This window comes from Ctenocephalides felis, unplaced genomic scaffold (genome assembly GCF_003426905.1).
Source record: "Ctenocephalides felis isolate EL2017-DRISC unplaced genomic scaffold, ASM342690v1 CF-g0.4_SCAFFOLD_01886, whole genome shotgun sequence".
In the NCBI taxonomy this organism is placed as follows: domain Eukaryota; kingdom Metazoa; phylum Arthropoda; class Insecta; order Siphonaptera; family Pulicidae; genus Ctenocephalides; species Ctenocephalides felis.
Window position 1 is genome coordinate 146,102,440 of NW_020538040.1, and position 6,202 is coordinate 146,108,641.

The 6,202-nt window shown below is 28.1% G+C and overlaps 1 protein-coding gene across 1 annotated transcript in view; it reads right to left on the bottom strand.

The window, feature by feature from the left end:
• Window positions 1–6,202, bottom strand: part of LOC113376037 — a 245,732-nt gene that overhangs the window by 60,391 nt on the left and 179,139 nt on the right. The gene's annotated exons all lie outside the window — the stretch shown is intronic.

Below are 6,202 nucleotides of genomic sequence, written 5' to 3' on the forward strand. Positions count from 1 at the left end.
ATCTTACTTAGAATACGCACAAATGTAAAAAAAATGTTATAACTGCATCTTTGTGATGTGGTATGATAACATAAGAATGAAAATGTATTTTATGTGAGCCTTTTATTGTACGCCTTATCGTACAAAAAATACGTGATATTTTGACAGTTTCAGTACAATATTGTATGAGGATCGCTACGTAATATTGGTCTATTCTCTATTTTATGGTAGTATCGTACCCTATATTTATCCTATGTTTTTTCTGATATGTTGAGTAAATTGTGGACGGTTCTATAATCTATAATATTGGTGTACTTTGCTCCAGAATCTAGAGCACTTGAAGTTTTGGCTGCGATTGGTCTATTAAATAGAATTAAAATAAGAGTAATAAGTTTAATTTCAAAAATTCTTCAAAGTTTGCAAAAATTAGTATTGTTTTTTTTTGACATTTGTCAAAATTAGACATTTGATCGACGTTTACTCAAAAACGCCTGAACCGATTTCAGAAATATAAAAGTCATTTGATGTATCTCGATGAGGGTTATCGTTTTTTAGTTTTGTGCGACGATCGGTCCGGCCGTTTCTTTGTAATATGAAAAAATGTGTTGAACTTTTCGTTCACATTTAAGCTCATGCTACCAAATCGATTTTAAAAAATCAAAAACTGTTCGAAAGATTTTAGTTTAGAAGATACTGATTAGTTTTAGGTCAAAATCTACCGAGCCGTTTTCTTATAATTAACTGCTGAAAATAAATGTAAGGCGATTTTTATGAAACTTTTTTCGGCGATATATATCATTTACTTAAATATTACGGCCTTACGACAAGTAGTTTAATTTTGAAAATTCATCAAAATTTGAGAAAATGAGTAGTTTTTTTGACGTTTGTTAAAATCAAAATTAGACAATTTACTTGGTATAACGATAGAATACTAAGACTTAATGAACATACTAAACCATTAAAGTCCCACGAAAACAGGTTGATGTTTGATAATTTGCTTTTAGCAAATACTCCAAATAATTAATGTGTTCGTTCGTTCTCAATTATATGTAATAAATCCACTCAGAATACTTTTAATCACTCATAAATTAATTTATTTTTTATATGATTAAGTCGATTATTTACACATATCGGAAAGTTCATGTAACTTGCCTTAAGGCAAAATACCAATACCAATACCAACTAGTTTTGTATAAATTTTTAAGTGTTCATATGAGTGACATCAAATATCAAAACCATTTTCCAGAATGTTGGACCAGATTTTATATCACTGAACCTAAGCTCCTTAGAATCTATCTAAAACATCAGAAACTTTACTTGCAATCGGTGCGTTAAATCGAATAAAACATAAGTAATTTTAATAAATTTTGAAGTACAGTAATAATCTAATGTCATCAAACCTATACAGATCAACTCCTCCTTTATCCAGGGATGTGTAGATTATATAGCAAGAATCAGACAGACTTGTAGAAGTCAGTCAACTCGTTCGAAATAGTCGAAGGTCTGTAGAGATTTATAGAGAATGGATTTTGCACGGATCAAGCAAATGCGACCGCGTGAAATAATTAGGTTCCTTTCACATAGTGCAAGTGAAGATAGGAGTCAGTCGTAGTGGAATGTAATGCAAGTCGAATGCAACTCGTAAAAGTTCTATTTAATTATACTGCACGTGCTTTCAGGTAATTCTTTATGTAGATCGAGACGAATTGTCCAATTTGTAAATAATGTGAATTCACAAATAAATTATATTAACATAAACATACATACATATACATATATACATATTATGTATAATGCGTGTTCCATGGTTAAGCTCACGACTTGTGTGAACGGGGTTGTGAGTTTGCACCCCGCTCTGAACTACCTCTAACATCTTGCAGTAGCGATGTCGATTTTTACTGGACAATATAGATCAAAAATATGTTTCCAAGCCCATTTCGTGTACTGCGGTGTGAAATGGCAATAGGAAGATTTTCACACTATTCTTCCCTGAATCGAGTTGGAGTTTAACTCATTATCAGATCACGGACCTGCTCTAGAGCATTGCTAGCCATATTATTATTTTTTATATTATATATAGGAAACCCGGATAACACAGTATTTATATGATACGGATTTGCTCTCATACGGTTAAAAATCTAAGAATATCCCTCTTATAACACGGTACTCTTATAGCTCTTTTTTTCTAACAATGTTCTAACAATGAATTGAGAAAAACCCTGATAAAGATATGATTTATAATGAAATCTATTAAAAGAGGATCTAATTCAAAATTGGTGAAATCATCATACAATAGCTTTGTATGACATGATCATCAATATAATTCTGATAAAAAAAAGTTATCGGCATTTTTCATTTGCACTAATCGTTATTAGCACTTATGTTAGTTATGATGAAGAAAATATTAATTAATTCATATAATATGTATAACTTCTTGAAAAAAAAAAGAATTAATAGGGTAGAGTAGGGCTTAAAGGTCAGCGGGTAAAAAGGTCCACCACCGATATCTCAAAAACCAGTAAAGAATTTTTTTAACAATATTTGAAAGTAGAGGGCAATATATGTATAAGTAGCCATCACTATGATTTTTACGACATTGCTACTGAAAAATAAACGGCAATATTCGAAAATCCATAACAAAAGTATTTTCTTCCGTTTTTAGTTTGGTTGTGATAAAAATGAGTAAAAAAAGTAAATTAAGTTACATAAAGCAATTTTAAATAGTTTTTTCAACTCTACTGATGAATATTTCTGACGAAATACCAAATCAGGGTTACTTACAGTGTTATCTCTGTAAAAACTGCATCCATAAAATTTATATTTTTGCATTGGTTGATGTAATGTAGCTATTATTTTTTAAAGTCCCTTTAAAATTAAAACAAGACATTGGGCCTGTTTGCCCCCTAGCCGTCCAAATTTTTTCCGTCTATTGGGTAAAAAGAATTTTTTGAAAAAACAGCCAAAAAAATTTCTACAAAAATGAATTAGCAGGAAGTTTTACTGAACATAGTCAGATAGTTGTTTATTTGATAAGTGTTATTTGTTGTAATATAATTGGTTTGGTTTCGCTCAAAGTCAAATCGGAGCTTTGTGCAGAAATTTATATTGATACTTCCGGAATAGTTTCTTACGCAGTTAGAATTGTTTTTTTTAATCTCTACAGATTATCAATCAAACACATCGATTTATATATTTGTTTGAAGCTAAAATTTTGATTTAGCATATTTCTGATGGACGATTGCAGTCATCTGCTTCATTAGTAAGTTGTAATTCCAGTTTGATAGTATTTCTTCATTAGAGAATTCTTAGTTGCTTTAGATTAGACATGTCTGCAAGTCGGTCTCCACCAATTTAAAAAAATCAATGAAATAATAATAATGAATATTTGAATTCAGAAGGACGCGATTTCGATAATCTATCAATACGCAGTAAAAATTAGTACTAATATAACTGTTCCTTAAATTTCACAAAAATATGAAAATAGACTGATCCTTAGCAAGTAAATTGTCAGATCAAATACATTGTAGAAAATACAAAAAAAAGATACATTTTAGAACTACTAATAGTAAGTAAAAATCCATCAAACCTATTATTTTTTTGAGCTGTAATCTTTTTGAGAACTGCATCTATGGACGAAGTTTTTAGTTTTATTATGAATTTTATAAACAACTTATTTAATGTCTTAGGCAGATAGATTAAAAAAGTATACATTAAAAAGATTTCTTGATTTTGACCTCGATTTAAGTAGATATCACATAAATCAAATTATATTTCATTTATAATACTAATAGTACTAATTTACATAAAATAGCTATATTAAGGTATTACTTAAAATTATGGTTATTGCCTGTAAAAATGGTACTTTCAATTTCTGTCTTGATAGATTGTACAAATTCTTCACTGTTAGTTTGGACTATCAATTAAAAAATAAATAATTAATAATAATAATAATAATGAGTAATGTTAAATGAGATGTTGAATAAGTATGAATTCAATAAATAAAGGTAAGTTATTAAAAAATAATTTTCTATCAATTTTAAGAACTTTTAATTTTTGAAATGTCTGTAATATCTTGTCTAGTTAATTTTTCTAACCAATTTAAATTCCACGAGAATATATTTTAATGTAATTTTAACTTTTTATTACAAAAGTTTCTCCACGCCACGCTATCATTATATATTCAGATTGAAAGGAACAAAAGTAAAATTAAATTAAAGTGGACATGTACTTTTTAAGTAGCATGTAAAACTTTCTTGTTTTTTGTGTAATTTTTAACTGTACATGCAAACCTGCTGAATGCAAGTTGTCAAGTATAATAATTAGTATTTAGACAATAATTATTTTTTTCAGATAAAGAATTGTATTGTTTTAAACTTCTCACACAATATGTTCTCGCGATGAACTGACCTCCCAGAAGATAACACATACGACCACCTAAATTACCTTTGTATTAACTTTATATATATATATATATATATATATATATATATATATATATATATATATATATATAAGATGTATATAATACAGGAAATTAGAGACAACAAACCAGATCCTTGCATTTAGTTCTGTAAGGATCTGGTTTTAGATAAGGATACTAAGTAAATTTGCATTATTATTTATATTCAGATATAGTATTAATTATATAGATATAAAAAAGGATACTGCAAAAAATATCAATCAATCAATTTTGTCTCAATTTTGAAGATTGTGTATATTTCTATATCTCGTATGTAAATATGGTATGGTAGAAAACTACTGGTAACAGTTGCACTGAAAAGTTTCATTTACAAATAATTTTTTTTGTTAATTTTTCAAAAAAAGATCAATCTAAAATTTAACATAATAAATATATAATGTCCTTGTTCAAAATATAGTTTGTAGTCAATATTTGAGTTAACTAGGTGTAAGTGGCACTTTGGCTTAAGACAACCAAGAACTTGTATGTGTAAAAGATCAACTTAAAAAGAATTGATTTTAGCAACTTTTTAAATTATGAATGTTTCTGTTTTTTTTTTCAATTTTTAGCTATACCAAAAACTAATTGGTAACGATTGGTTTTTATAATTAAGCCACTTTAAACAGAACTATTTTTGCACATTTAGCTCTGTATCTTCGAAATAGCTGGGCCTGCCTTTGCCAAAAACTAATCAGCTCATCTACCTATCAATAGGAATCGAATGTTTTTGGAACCATTCTGATTGGTTGATCCGTGCGCCCGAAAACGTGACTGGAAATTTGTATCCATATATACATACACACACACACATCCATTTTTTCTGAGGTATGCCAAAATGTTCAGAAACCTTCAAAACGTCGAGAAATGCAAAAATTTTCATTTTCGATTTTCGGCCCATTACAATAACTTACCCTACGGGAAGATAATAATTCAACGATTTATCAAGAATAAACTCAACTAAAAACCAAGCAAAAACTACTGATCAGCAAAATTCCTAACTGAAATCTGAAATTTCAAAATTGGTTTAGGATCGTTCGTCAAAATTCGAGCAAATATTTTGGATCCTTATTATTCAATAAATAATATAGTTTTTCAAAAAATAACTCAACAAGAGCTTTAAACTATGTTTCTTAGTCTTAAAAATAGTATTTTTGGTAAATAAAACTCTCCCGCTTTCGAAAATATTATGTCATTCTATATTGAAGTTAACATAAAAATATAAATGGTTATTTATGGAATACAAAATTCATTCAAATTGTAATAATGATTATTGGTAAATTTTAAAATGTTTACAAGTAATTCTTGTAAGTATGTATAAATAATTAACATATTTTTAGGAAAAAATGGGACTAAAAAATCTTGATCTTATTTCCTTAAGTTAACAATAAAAGTTATTTCTAAATGGTTCCCACAAATTATGTTTCTCATTTATCCCGGTCTCCGCTAAATGGGGTATGATAATATCTTTACATCATAAAGCAATGCCATCGTAGTCACAATATAAAAAGTGTTGCAAATAGACTTGTGATAACAAACAATAATGACTTAATAGTAAAAAACTGTGGTAGAAAATCTTGGTTATTTCTTCTTGAATATCACGTCGATCGTATGTGTTTACAGTAATAAACAGATATTAGGTTTTTTTAATGCAAGTCAAATGTATATTAACATAATTTGAATAAGATTTGATTTTAGATAGTTTGTAGCATTTGTTATAAATTTTATTCATTTAATATTTATATTTATTCGTGACAGAGGCAGCTT